This window comes from Mobula birostris, chromosome 27, assembly GCF_030028105.1.
Source record: "Mobula birostris isolate sMobBir1 chromosome 27, sMobBir1.hap1, whole genome shotgun sequence".
In the NCBI taxonomy this organism is placed as follows: domain Eukaryota; kingdom Metazoa; phylum Chordata; class Chondrichthyes; order Myliobatiformes; family Myliobatidae; genus Mobula; species Mobula birostris.
The window spans coordinates 37,596,927-37,612,538 of record NC_092396.1 but is presented as its reverse complement, the minus strand read 5'-3'; positions in this window follow the sequence as shown (position 1 = coordinate 37,612,538).

The following is a 15,612-nucleotide window of genomic DNA, read 5'->3' as shown; positions in this document are numbered from 1 at the left end:
TGGTGAGAACTGCGAACTGAGATAATTGCAACAACAGAAAACCAGTGTCAACATTATTAATTAAATTCTCTTCTGGTGAGAGAATCAGATTACAGTGAAGGGCACAGAATCAAAAGCGTTCTAATAGTTTTTTTTGTGTTTAATAGAATATCGGCTGAATATGACAAGAAAGGAATATGCACTGAGGCAAAATAAGAAATAAACTCATCTGTTTCCACAATGATGGAGAGTGTATGTGAGAGAGTCAATGTGTTAAATGAAATTATCAAGATAATTATCCTCACGGCATCACAATCACTCACAAACCAACAGCAACTTTAAGGAAGCTTGTCTCGAGAACAAATGTGCCACCAGTAAAAACAACCAACAAAAGAAATGTGGTGCACAGGATCACTTGTGGAGACTGCAAAAAGAATCACATTGGTCAGACAGGATGTAAACTCTCAACTCATTTACGGGAACACAAACTGGCAGTGCAGAGATGTGATCCATTGTTGCTGATCGTGATACACAAAAACCGAGAAGAACACCACGTTAACTGGGACACTGCAGAAGTTCTGGCAAAAGCAAACACGAAGCAGGCACGAGAATTTTTAGAAGCGTGGTTCTCTTTTGATAACTCCATAAACAAGCATATAGAAATAGACGTCAGCTTTGAGTTTAAGATGGCACCTCTGAAGACGTGCAACAGCTTACTGGTAGTTCAGAAGGAAAGGAATTTGATTAAAAACATTACTAATAACACCTTTTTTTAGATGAATTGTGGTGAACTATCACCTCAAACAATGGAGAGCCGAGTGAAGCCAAAACCAATTCGCGAGGTGTGTCCTGCTGGTGCACTGCAAAATTGACGCACTTGGAGTTGGAGCCATGCTGGTTGGATTGGATGATGTGGAGAGGAGAAGACGGGACACAGGAATTTCAGTGCCAGTCCATTTGGCCTGGTTGCAATGGTGGATAACTCTTAGTGCCGAGCCAGTTTGGAGAGGTTGAGGATGGCTTCTTCAGAGTGAAATCCAGGTCTGAAGCAAATCATTGGGTGACCTGCTCTAGGCTCAGAACGAATCACTGCGGCAGGGCCTAGGTCCTAATGTGAGGTACAATCTGCAGTTTGGATAATCTAAATGCTGGCCCATAGGGACTGGCAGAGCAGGGAATTGAGAGTTGGGTGATGTTGGACCGTTCTGGGTGCTGAGCCAATTTGGAGAGGTTGAGAACGGCTTCTTTGGCAGAGAAATCTAGGTCTGGAGTGATCCTCCGTGATGCGGTCCGGGTCCTAGTATGAGGTGCAATCTGCTTTTCGGACAACTTAAACACTGGCCCAGGTAGACCGGGGCTCTTCTCTGAGGCAACACTGAGGCTGTGAGACTGCCCTCTGCTGCTGTGCATCATGTTTGTGAATGTTGCAGCGATTTGTCCTACTAATATAATGAACTGAACACCGAGGCTTTGGGCCTACTGTGGGCTTCCCCTGGGATTTGGATTTCAGGACTCAATTTGGATCAGAACATTGCTGTTGTTGCTTGCTTCTATTGTTTGCTTTTTTATTTTCTCTCTTTCTCTGAGCATTGGGGATTGGTCTTTATTTTTTTAATTGGGTTCTTTCTGGTTCCTTGCTTTGGGGCTGCATATAAGCAAAGCTCAAGGTTGTATAACTTATACATTCTTTGATAATAAATGTACATTGAATACTTGAATATGAAGCTCTAAGAGCCAGAGGAACCTGAGCCAATAGAATTCAAAGGTCAACTGAAGGGGTAGCCAATCAGAACCAAAGCAAGTGAACGGGGGCTATATAAACGCATGCACTCCCAAAGGGAAACATCAACAACTGCGCACTGGGGACGTCATTTCGTCTGGTGATGAAACGCCTGTAATCTAATTGCCAAGCTCAGCAAACACCACCACATCAGTTGGCTATCCTTTTCAATTTTTCCCATATGTGGAACATCGTCAATTGCTCAGTTTGATAACCTTTCATTCAAACAAGCTAAAGGTCAGGCAAGATATGCAGAAAGAAAACAGAGTTGAAAATGACATTCCACAACATTGAACAGACGTTTGGATAAGTACATAATCATCAGGGATTGAGAAGGACAGGGGCCACATGTGGGAAAATAGGACTAACCTGATGGGCATCATGGTTGGCATGGACTAATTGGACCATGCTGTACTACTCTATAACTCTTCATGAATAACCTGACATCCAAACTGTCCAATCCCAAATTAAAAAGGAAAGACTGGTTAACTGGATTTTTTGGAATCAAAAGTAAGATGACACAAAAGTTGGTGGAGTGGAGGAGGGCTGTTGTAGGTTGCAACGGGACACTAACATGATGCAGAGCTGGGCTGCGGAGTGGCAGATACTGTTCAACCCCGAAAACTGTGACGTGGTTCACTTCGAAAGGTTGAGTTTGAAGGCAGAATACAGGGCTAGTTGCAGGATTCTTGGCAGTGTGGGTGAACAGAGGGATCTTGGAGTTCATGTCCACAGATCCACCAAAGTTGCCACACAAGTTGATAGGATCGTGAGGAAGGTATACAGTGGGCAATTTAGATTGTAGAAATTTGATGTTGTGTAACATGTAGGTTGGAGGAGGACTTCTTTAAAACTGCACAGCATTTATGATTTTATCAGTTCCATTGTACCAGTTCCCTTACTGTGCCCTGTGAGTCAGCCAGCCCTGGCTGATGTTCTTATGTTGCACTCCAACACTAGGGCTTCAAACCCTGATTTACTGAGGTCAACCTTCAACGTCACTCATCAGCTCCTCTACTGAAAGCGTTTACGTTCCTGCAGGGGAAATCCTGAAAGAAACATTCTTTAAACTTCCTTCCCCCTCCCCCAACTTATTATTCTGACTTCTTCCCCTTTCCTTTTCCAGGCCTGATGAACGATCTCAGCCCGAAACTTTGACTGTTTATTTCCATCTGCAGATGCTGACTGACTTGCTGAGCTCCTCCAGCACATTGTGTGTATTGCTCTTTAAATTTCACTCAATGCCCTGAATACGTTATCGAAATGCATATAGGTAATCGTGAGCTCCCTCATCTCCCTAGAGCTAATGCCCATTCATTCCACCATCCTATTTCCAAGCAACACACATCAAAGTTGCTGGTGAACGCAGCAGGCCAGGCAGCATCTCTAGGAAGAGGTACAGTGACGTTTTGGGTCGAGACCCTTCGTCAGGACTAACTGAAGGAAGAGCTAGTAAGAGATTTAAAAGTGGGAGGGGGAGGGAGAGATCCAAAATGATAGGAGAAGACAGGAGGGGGAGGGATGGAGCCAAGAGCTGGACAGGTGATTGGCAAAAAGGATATGAGAGGATCATGGGACAGGAGGCCCAGGGAGAAGCAAAAGGGGGGCGGGAAAGCCCAGAGGATGGGCAAGGGGTATAGTCAGAGGGACAGAGGGAGAAAAAGGAAAGAGAGAGAAAGAATGTGTGTATATAAATAAGTAACGGATGGGGAACGAGGGGGAGGTGGGGCATTAGCGGAAGTTGCTATTTCTACAGCTGCTTTTCCTGTATTGCCAGCTGGGATTTGACTGGAGTGCCAACTTTAATTCTCATAGAATTATAGTCATAAATTCATAGTGTGACACCAGATGGAAATAGCCCCTGAGCTCACCAATTCTGCATCAACCATCAAGTAGCCATTTACATGAATCTGTCACTAATCTCATTTTTGTTTCCCCCTACATTCCTCTTAACTCCTCCCAAATTCTACCCCTCACCTACAAACTTTACAATGTCCTAGGTTTAATCTATCAATTCTCTGTGCCTCCTATAACTCTGTGCTTTGTTCTCCTGGAAGGAGAGAAGGAAGGATTTTATCCATGAGACTAAGGAATGTACAGAGCAAATGGATAATGCCACAGGGATACAAAACAATGCACAGGTAGTGAGAGACTGGTATATTTGTAGTGAATTAATGTTTAGACTGAAAGGTGCTGGAGAAGATTTAAAAGGACAATTCTTCATGAACAACAGGAATTCTGCAGATGCTGGAAATTCAAGCAACACACATCAAAGTTGCTGGTAAACGCAGCAGGCCAGGCAGCATCTGTAGGAAGAGGTGCAGTTGACGTTTCAGACCGAGACCCTTCGTCAGGACTGACGAAGGGTCTCGGTCTGAAACGTCGACTGCAATTCTTCATGAGCCTTTTTTCAAATGCTCATGAGGAATTTGCCAATGTGCTTGCCTTTAGTGATTTATGGGATTTTAGGTTTTTGCAAATAAAACAATGTGAGGCAATTTATGTTTAACAAAAACTATAACAACTCAATTACTGTACTCCAAACACTGAACACAAAAAGAGCGGTAACAATACATTACATAATTATGTATTACCACATGGAAATATCTGGTGTTGTTGGTAGAAATTTCCTACAGCGTGAATTGGGCTTCTGCTTGTACAAACCAAGCGACTGCATTTTGCTCCCAAAACTCCGGCAGTTTCGAAGCAATTCCATTGGCTGACAAGTTCAACACTTCTGGAATCGTGCTCGAACATCGGGGTCACTAATGTAGGATTTTGCAAATAAAACGACAGGCATCTTATGCTTAAGAAAAACAAACAACACATTTACTGTACTCCAAACGCTGAACACAAAAAGTACGGTCACAATACTTCATGTAATTATATCATCATGTCAGACCATCCTCTTAAAGTGAATTCCATGTCAATGTCAGTGGCTGTGAGTTATGTGCGTTTCCACCAATTACATTACCCTACACCATCATTAAGTTGCTTTTTGCATTGAATGTAGGAGCCAGACTCACATTTCTTCAGCAATCTTCAGTCACGTTTTACTTGAATCATCACCAGGTATCTTTCTTTCAGTCAGCAATATGATGTCTCGGAGGATCATTACCCCATCACATGAGGTGGGGGGGGGTCTCTATGGTAGAAATTTGTTCTCACCTGTGTATGCTGCACATGTGATGCAGTAAGGTCGAGAAACAAATTCAGTTTGTCTGATGTAAACGGAAGAAAGTTTCACCAGTGGTGAGTGTCCACTTTGCTACATTGTGCAGCCAGTGGCTAGCACATATCGTGTGCCTGCAGTCCGTGTTCTGCTGTCCTTGTTCTGTGGCAGCAGTTGCAGATTCAGTCATTTATTATACGGTAAATGTAATGTACCTTTAATTAATGGAATTGGATGATACACATTCTATGGATTGGACTCCTGTCTGCTCAGTCTAATTTTTCAAGAGCCCAGGAATAATACGTTAATGCAATAACTGTGTTAAATTAGCCCTGGCAAACGAGCGGCAGAAAAATTCAAATCTGCTGCTTGCGGCCAATGCACTGTAGGAAGAGCAGAGGTTATGACAAGCATATTAATATTCGTCAGTCTGTGGGCAGTTCTTCCAGTATCCTATTCAAATTGATTGCCAACATTTTCAAGTTTATTATACATATTATTCCTTATTTTAACAGACATATCAAGATAAACTAGGTAGAATTAATCTACAACCAACCAACAGACAGTTTTATGTGACCTAAATGAGATCAGTTTTTTCAGTTTTAATGAAGGTTTGGGTTCACAACATGGTTACGCATAATTCAACGGAAATTGCCACTAAATTTAGGAAATGGAAATGTCAACGGCAATGTAATCAACACTTTGTGATTTAAACACAAGCCTCATGATTGGCGAAGATTTTATTAAGGACTTGTACTTTTGTGCCATAAATTTGAATGTAATTTCCCACATGATTAAACTTCTTGCTTGAATTTTCACATATAAAGTAGATTATGATTTTTTGCAGTGTTGAGTATTTCTAAACTGCCTTGAATATAGTCTTATGCTGTGTTTACTTTCCTTGAGCCTTCTTATACCTGATCCAACTGGCCATTCTTCATGCACAGGCTCAAATGGGAGAGTTGTCAGCAGACAATTACCTATGGAGAGAGTTAGTGCAGAGGTGGATAATGAACTTGAAGTTTCTTCACTTGACAAGTGTCACCAACTATTGATCAAGAGCAGAAGCTCTGGTTGATTTCCCAAGCTTGTGCACAGGTTGTCAATCAAGAATTGTTGCTTGACCTGATGGATCAGCTCATGTGGATTGAACCCATGATCTTTTAAAAGATTCATAGTCATAGAAATAGAGAAGGGAAGTACAGAAATAGGCCCTATGGTTTAACTGATCCATCCAACCAAGGTGTTTACCTTACCGTTTGCCATACACGACATTTGGCCCATACCTCTGAATCTTTCTATCTATTTACCTGTCAAAACATCATTTACCATCTGCAAGGAGAAGATGGTGGCGTGCACAGCCTCTCCGATGAATGATATCTGTTATCTGTCAAGTAGGGTACCATGCACAATTCTGATTTGATGGAGTCAGATGTGAGATACAAAGGAACATCTGTAGAAACTTCTGAAACGCCCACTTCGCTGCCGCTGCTACTGTGCGGTAACCGGAATCTCTGGAGTAGAAGGCCCTGAATCCTCGGCTTTGCTTGTTTCAGCGGCCAGGGCGAGGTCGAAGGCGCTTCGCAGAGGATGGCGCTCAGGAGACTGTATCAGAGGGGCTAGTCGGAGGCTCGAAGTTTTCAGATGGACGGACTCAGTGTCGGCTGTGGTTGGCTGCTTCCAAGGCATTGGCAAGCTGTCGGTGCCTGGAGGTTTATGGCAGGGAGTTTCTCCCTTTTGCCACCTGCTATCGGGGTCTCAGGAGTCGATCGACTCGGGGACTTTGAGACCTTTTTTTTACCGTGCCCATGGTTTGTTCTTCATCAAATTATGGTATTGCTTTGCACTGCTGTAACTTTATGCTATAATTATGTGGTTCTGTCAGTTTTAGTCTTCGGTTTGTCCTGTTTTTCTGTGATATCACTCTGGAGAAACATCGTATCATTTCTTAATGCATGTATGCATTTCTAAATGACAATAAAAGAGGACTGAGTGTTCTCATAATCTAATCTAAAACATAGAATGTAGAACAATACAGCACAGGAGTGGGCCATTCATTCCACAATGTTGTGCCGAACCAACTAAAAAGCAAATTAAATATACCCAAACACTAATCACTCCTAGCTACACCATGTCCATATTCCTTCATCTCCCTTACATCCATGTGCCTATACGAACACCTCTTAAAAACCTCTAGTGCATTTGCTTCTAGCACTATACAAGGGTCCATTTCATATCAGAGAAATGTATGTAAAATACATCTTCAAATTCGTGTTCTTCACAGACATCCACAAAAATAAAAGAATGCCCCAAAGAATGAGTGACAGTTAAAACGTTAGAACTCCAAAGCCCGCCCCCATTCCCCCGTCCCCAATGGGCCTCCTGCTCCCACCTACTTCCACAAAAAAGCATCAGCATCCTCCACCAACCAAGCAAGCAATAGCAAAGCTCCCAATAAAGACCATGAACTGCAGTACAATAAAAACGAGTCAGTCTCCTGACAATTCAACATGCCACAGGTTCTCCCTCTCCCGAATAAAGGGGAAAAGAGGTGCCCACTTTCACAGCGAGAGGGGAAACATAACAGAACTACTCACTGATTTGCATTGATAAAGTCTGTCATGCCTCTTTTTTTCCTCTGAGTTCTCTGACTGGAGAATCAGCAACAAACTCTCCTCCACCGAGAGAGAAAGAGAGAGCACAATTCACCGAGTACAGAGCTTCCGACAGCTGATTGCTGTTTCCGATGTTCTGTTTTCTCCCACGACGCTTCAGTCGCCAGCACCTGTTTAGAATCAGCCCCTCCACAGAGCTATGAAACCTTGGAACCCTGAAGGCGTGCTCGTCTTCCAAGCTGCGTCTCCTGGATTTCGAAAAGCGGCCAGTCGTGAGCCCCCGAGAGCAAGTTCCACTACTGCAAAGAACTGAAGTTTGCATAACTCAGGTCAGGGTCTTTAACAGAACCCCATTCACCCTGAAAAGGAAAAAGAGAGACATGAAACGGAGAAACTAAGCTGTTTCTGCAGATGAACTCAATGGAGTCGCTATTCAGTGCATTTGTGATCTCCTAATCTACCTCATTGTGATCTTTGCATTTTATTGTCTTCCTGCACAGTATTTTGTCTTTTTGCATTCTGTTTTTCTTTTGACTTATGTACGGAATGATTGGCCTGGATGCCAGTCAAGTACAGGTATTTCACTTTATATGACCTCAATAAACTAATACTAGTCTGTGCCCCTCATAATTTTAGCCAGGTGAGAAGAAGAGATAAGGCAGTGGGGGGGGGGGGTGTGGCGGGCAGAGTGGGAAATTGAAGAAGAGTGGAACATTTTTTTACCAGAAGTTGGAGAATTGATGTTCATACTATCAGGTTGGAGGCTACCTTGTCAGGATATGAGGTGTTTCTCCTCCAAAGTGAGTCTGGCCTCATTGTGGCTGAAAAGGAAGCCATAGACTCACATGTTAGAATGGGAATGGGGATAGGAATTGAAATAGTTGGCCACCAGGAAATCCTTAGTCTGGCCTTTACCTTTTAACCTGTTTGGTGTAGGTGATCCTCCCAAGAGTCAAAACACAAGGCCCTGACTCCAGCAAACATTGAGGCATGAAAGCTTCCAAACCCAATGACAAGGTTCACTTGGAGGATACCATCTGAGACATGCCCTCTTTTCATTACCACCATTAGGGAGAAGGTACAGGAGATTGAAGACCCACACTCAATGTTTTAGGAACAGCTCCTTCACCTTCACCAAGTGAATTCTGAAAGGTTCATGAAGCCATGAGCACTACCTCATTGTTCCTTTTTTGCACTATTTATTCTATAGCAATTAATACAGCAGCCAGCACACCTTAGGGACATAGAAGGAACAGGGAGACTGTCCACACTCTTCACAAAGAGCAGAGGAAATCAGGATCGAACCCGGGTCTCCGTTGACGTGAGACTGGCTCCTACTCTCGGAACAGATGTGTCATGTCAGAGTGATTTGATCAACATGATTAAAATAGAGACAGTTGTACAAGTTCTGGGGAAGTGCAATTTTGTTCGTGTTGGATGCTTTGAGAGAGAACTGCTTCACCACTTCACTGAAGGTCATTGAAAGATGTTATTTGTTTATAAATTTTAGTGTCCAGAGCATAAGAGGACAGACTGAAAACTGTCATGGACGATCTGAAAGATTTGGTGACAGTCCAGAAAAGAAAGTTCAGTAGGAAAGACTTCACGGCTGCAGAGGTAAGAGGAGGAAAGAACAGGACTGAGGAAAAGTGTGGTACCTATCCTGACTTAGAGTGAGAATTTGGACACCAGACACCAGTTATTGAGACAATCCTGTTGCGGCACCCATGAGTTGGTTGTCAAGAGTCAACAGTCTCAAATTAAGGGACTCATCATTCAAGATGGAGAAAACATATATTCACTTAGGGAAAGTGATTTTTTGGAATTCCCTCAGTGGAGAATCAGTCGGAAAGTATTTCTGAGACAGTTAGATGTTTAGAATAATAATGAAATGGAGGCACACAGGGTGAATGCAGGTAAGTAAGGCTGGGATAACAGTTTACCATTCTAACTGAAGATTGGAGCAGACAGCATAAGCTGAAATGTCAAGTCTAGCTTCTACTCTCACTTTCTTATTTCCTCTATCAGTTTTTCCTGATAATCAGGTTAGTATCCAGTCATTTTCAGAGGGCCTTGCTGATGTATTATTCTAGAGCAGGGGTTCCAAATTCTTTTTATGGCATCAACCAATACCATTAAGCAAGAGGTCTGTGGGAACTTCTGTTCTGGGGAATATGACTGTTGGAATTTTATATATAGTCCTTATGTCTGGCAGAGAGAGTGCTCTGGTTTGGCTCAGACAATGTCTGGTTGTTCAGTGTATCCAGGGAGGAAATACATGGTCTGTTTTGAAGAAAAGGTGCTCCATTGATTTTCTCGGGTAAAAGACTTACCTTGCCCTTTGGATCTGATTGCTGGTCCTCCTCTGGAGCAGGGGTTTGATTTTAGTTTGTAATATTCTAAGTATCTAATATTTGGTGGCCAAACTCTTCTGCTGACTTGCTGGGTTTTCAAATAAAGGTAACCTGTAAGTCACAACTGGGATCAAAAGGGCTATTGGCATGGCAATGTGCACTTTATATAAACACAATTTCTGAAAAGTTCAAGCTGTTCAGCAGTATAATGCAGAATTGTTAAAGACAATGCACTTTGTTTTGAATTAAGGGGCCCAACCCACAAAGTAACACTCAAAATTGTGTTGATGTTGAAAGGGATGGGAAGGTTTGGTTCATTTTAATTTTTGATTTAATTGACATTTGAGGAGCTGTTCAGAGATAGATCCAGAATGAAGTTTAGTCTTCTGAAGTGATAAAGGCTGAAAATGATTGCAATAATATTACACAGTCAAACAAATAAAACCACAAGGAACAATTTTCTGCATTTTATGTATGGACAACATTATCGACTTGTGCAACAGAAAAGATAACTGGCAGGCTTTCAAACAAAGAAAAACTTCCTCCTATTATTAATGTAAAACTCTATGGCTGGTCTCTAAACTCAAACGTAATTTGCAATGGCTCTTCAAACCCATGACAGATGGAGTGTAAGTGATCTTGCATCGAGACAAATAACTAATTTCAAGTTTCGGATTCCAAGACAGTGTGGATTTTGATTTAATTTAGTAGGTGTAAAATTAGACTTACAGGGAACAAAAGCATATAAGATTTTAAGATTTTTGGTGTGTAAGATGAAAACAAAATCAAATATTTACTTATAATAGCAAGGCACAATTACAGCTTAGGGCAATCTGGCATTTGGAGTTCAATTCCAGGGCCATCTGTATATTCTCCCCATAAACCCTGTGGGTTTCCTCTGGGTGCTCCAGTTTCCTCCCACAGGCCAAAGGCATACCAGTTAGTAGGTTAATTGATCATTGTAAATTGTCCTGTGCTGGCTGGGCTGGAAGAACCTTTACTGCACTGTACCTCTAAATAAATAGATAAATATTTTGCTCTCAGTATCGCATCCCTAATCCTGACAAAGTATTCGGTAGTCAAGAAACTGAAAAAGTGACAAGGCTGGCTGACACCTTCAGCGAACAATCATGTGGGTGTTATTCTTAAGTAACACACCCAAAAAAATCATCCATCCTGATGAAGAGTCTCGGCTCGAAACCTTGACTACTTATTCCCCTCCATAGATGATGCCTGACTTGCTGAGTTCCTCCAGCATTTGTATGGGTTGCTGAAGATTTCCAGCATCTGCACAATCCCTTGTGTCTGGGTGTTATTCTTGGATTTAATGCCGAACAGAGTACCTATAGGTTGGATTCCTAGTGCTTTAGTTAGCACAAATGATGGCATAGAATGTTACAAGTTTATCATTTTGTCTTGCACTTGCTTTTCAACTTTCTTATACAATCATTATACGTTGGGAGAAAGAGAATGTGCGGTACGGTAGAAGGAGGAATGGGGGAAATGGAGAGGGAATGTCAATTGTTGGTGAGGGCCTCAGCTCAGTTTTCCTAACTGGCTTTAATGACCAGAATTTTACATTTCTCCAGGACCAAACAGTTGACCAGCGGCCCCACAAGTTCAACCAGAGTCCTGGGGCCCAGTAGAAAGTGGAGAGCAAAATCACTTTAGATGAATCATCGAGTCAAGTAGAGTTTATTTTCATGTCCGCAAGTGCAGGTGCATTGTCAAACCTACTTGCAACAGCATGATTGGCAGTTAGGAACAGACAACAAAAAGAATCTAAATTGCACATAAATTATACCAAAGAGAGAAAGGAAAGACTGTGCAATACAGAACTGGGGTGCAAGAAAATGCACAATCAGTAGCAAGTTCATGGTAGTGCAAGAGGCAGTCCACAGTGTTCCTTCGTGAGGTAGGATTAGGAATGTACAGTACAGCTCAGTGTAAGAAACTGATGATTGTAGGAAAGTAGCTGTTTTCTGGGCACGGTGATTTCAGATTTCTAAAGCCCCTGCCCAACAGCAGCAGTGAGTAAATGGCATGGCTCGGATGGTGGAGATCCTTAATGCTAGATGCCACCTTCTGGAGGCAGCAGCTCCGGCAGATGCTCTCAGTGATAGGGAGGGACCAAACTATGTTTAATTATTTATTTCCCTTCTCTTTTGATATTCCTCCTTTTGATTCACACAGTGTTCCATTTTTAATGCCATTTTCTCCATTTGAACACATGAAAGGCTCCAGGCAGTGAAAGCCCTGATTCCTCGTGGGACACCGGCTGCCCTACTGATGTTTCTGGGTCCTCTGCTGGTTCACTCCCCTGAGAGTCAAAGAGGGAGCGGGCAGCTGGAAAAATGACTTTCATTTATTTGTCGATTTTTCTGTCCAAGTACTGCAACACTCCCTGTCCCTGACTAGTCCCTGATGAATTCTGTATCTTGACCTACACAGGAGAGAGTGTATTAGGCACCAGTGGCAGCTCCAGAATAGGTCCAAATCACATTTGTGGAGATAGGAAATAAGTGTGAGCAGTTATCTCATGATGCAGTGCGGAAGATGACTGAGACAATCTCTATAGCTGAGTTAAACACGAGGCCACAGGATGAAGGCGGAGAAGATAATGAAGTATTCCTAAAGCAAAAGCAACACTTACTGGCCTACCATTGTGATGTTCCAATGACTTAGGTCAATCTAATCAACTTCTCCCATGAGCAGCACAATTCATATTTCATATTTTTATAAGGACAAGATATTCCTGGACCTGATGAGATCAAACTGAGTAACAGTAGGAGGACAATTGAACTAATATGTTTTCAATGACCACTTAAGGGCAGAACCCAGTTCTTGCCACTGTTTTTGGAGAATAATAAATCAGTTGAAAGTAAAAGTTCTGCTTTTATCTGTCAGCAATAAATTTGAGTAAATTACTGTTCATCGGATAGTAATAATGTGAAATGATCATGCAGAGAGCATATATGCTTTGATCTTGTCGCTTTGACATGTAAAGTGTTTCACTGTGTCACTAAATTCAATGATTCAGCCCTTTGGGTTTCAAAATGAAACTCAGGGTGGATGTGGCTATGCTTTTATGTAATAATTTATTCCTAAGTTTCTCCCTTCATTAACTCCCTAAAGTTCAAGTTGTTGTTCAGATGAAGTTCAATGAGCAGACAGCATCCTCCATCCTAATCAAATGATAACTGTTTGATGCCACTGCGGATGAAAGTCAATGGGTTACTTTTACAACCATGCGCCCTTTACACACTGCAGATTAGTATGTAGGTATATTCTGCAGAGAGGGGGTGCAAAAATTGGTAGTGTTGTTGACGGTGAAGCTGGTGGTCTTCTGTTCTAGAATGTTACACTGGAAAGTTGGGCAAAGCAAAGACAATTGCAGTTGGAAACGGAAAGGTGCACTGTGATGCATTTTGGCTTAGTTTAAAAAAGTTAAGAGATACGCTACAAGGGGAATGGCACTTGGTCATATTGAGGAAAAAAGGGACCTCAGTGCACAAATGCAAACATTTCTAGATGGCATGGCTTTAAGGTAAGAGGAAGCAAGTTTAAAGGAGTAGTGAAGAGCAAGGTTTCAGAGTGGTAGGTGTCTGGAGCATGCTGCTTGGGAGTTGGCAGAAGCAGATGCAATAGCAATGATGAAGAGGAATTTAGACAGGTACATAATCAGACAGGGAATTTGCAGGTTGAGTCGGTGGTGAGGAAGGCAATTGCAATGTCAGCATTCATTTCAAGTGGACTAGAATATAAAAGCAAGAATGTAATGTTGAGACTTTATAAAGCACTGGTGTGGCCTCACTTGGAACAGTGTGAGCAGTTATGGTTTCAAAGGTACATTTAATGTCAGAGAAACGTATACAATATACATCCTGAAATGCTTTTTCTTCGCAACCATCCACGAAAACAGAGGAGTGCCCTTAAAGAATGAACAACAGTTAAACGTCAGATTTGCAGTACTCTAAAGTCTATATTGTTCACTTGGCATTTGACATACCACAGGCTCTCTCTGCTCCCTGATAAGGGAGAAAGAAGTGTTTCCATTTCACAGCAAGAGGGGAGACATAACAAACAACTTGCTGGTTTACGATGTTTCGCTTTTCCTGAGTTCTGTGCCCAAAGATCTCAGGTCTCTGGGCACACAGTCATACATCTTCCGACTCTCCCGACGACACACTGATCTCCTGCCGTGCCACCAACCTTTGATCCACCCGTCTCCAGAGCCATGGGATCTTGGCCCTCCGAAGGTGAGCTGAGCTCTTAGGCCGAGCCATTGGCGTGCCAAACAAGGGCCAGTTGTGAAATCTCGAGAGCAGGCCCCATTCCCACAAAGAACCATAGTCAGCATGTAACTCCAGGTCAGGGTCTTCAAAAGAACCCTGAAAGGAAAAATAGAGATATTAAAGATAGAAATAGAGCGGTTTCCGAAGATGCAAACAAAGGAGTCGCTGTTAGGTGCCCTTTAACCCTCGTAAGCTCCGCCTTCCTGGGTACGTTATCTTCGAAAGGATGTGCTGAAACTGGAGAGGATTCGAAGGAGATTGCCGAAAATGATTCCAGGATTGAATTGAACATCATATGAAAAGCATTCTATAGCTTTGGCCCTGTATCACTAGAATTCAGAAGAATAAGGGGTGACCTCATTGAAACCTATTGAATGGTGAAAGGCCTTGATAGAGTGGATGTGGTGAGAATGTTTCCTATGGTGGGAGAAACATACCATAGGAATGCTTCTCTAAGACCAGAGGACTTAGCCTCAGAATAGAGGGGTGTCCTTTTAGTCTGGAGATGAGGAGGAATTTCTTCAGCCAGGCAGTGGTGAATCTGTGGAATTCTTTGTCACAGGCAGCTGTGGAGGCCAAGTCTTTATGTACGAGGGGTGATTGATAAGTTTGTGGCCTAACGTAGAAGGAGTCAATTTTAGAAAACCTAGCACATTTATTTTTCAACATAGTCCCCTCCTACACTTACACACTTAGTCCAGCGGTCGTGGAGCATACAGATCTTGGACCTCCAGAAAGAGTCCACAGATGGGTGATTGATAAGTTCGTGGCCTAAGGTAGCAGAAGATGAGTTATACAGCTGTCATTACATGCACATGCAGCTCAACTCTTTGAGTGACTATGCAGAAGGTTTGAAGTTAATGACTCATCCGTTAATAACTCATCAGGGGTGATTGATAAGTTCGTGGCCTAAGGTAGAAGGAGATGAGTTACTAACTTCAAACTTTCTGCATAATCACTCACAGAGTTGACCTGCATGTGCATGTAACGAGAGCTGTATAACTCATCTCCTTCTACCATAGGCCACAAACTTATCAATCACTCATCTGTGGACTCTTTCTGGAGGTCCAATATCCGTATGCTCCACGACTGCTGGACTAAGTGTGTAAGTGTAGGAGGGGACTATGTTGAAAAATAAATGTGCTAGGTTTTCTAAAATTGACTCCTTCTACCTTAGGCCACAAACTTATCAATCACCCCTCGTATATTTAAGGCAGACATTGATAGATTCTGGATTGGTCAGGGCATGAAGGGATATGGGAAGAAGGCAGGAGATTGGGGTTGAGAGGAAAATTGAATCATCCATGGTGGGGCAGACTCAGTGGGCCAGATGGCCTAATTTTGCTTCTATGTCTCATGGTCTTATGGAATGGGTAGATACAGATTAAGTGCAGACAAATGGGACAAGTTTAATTTA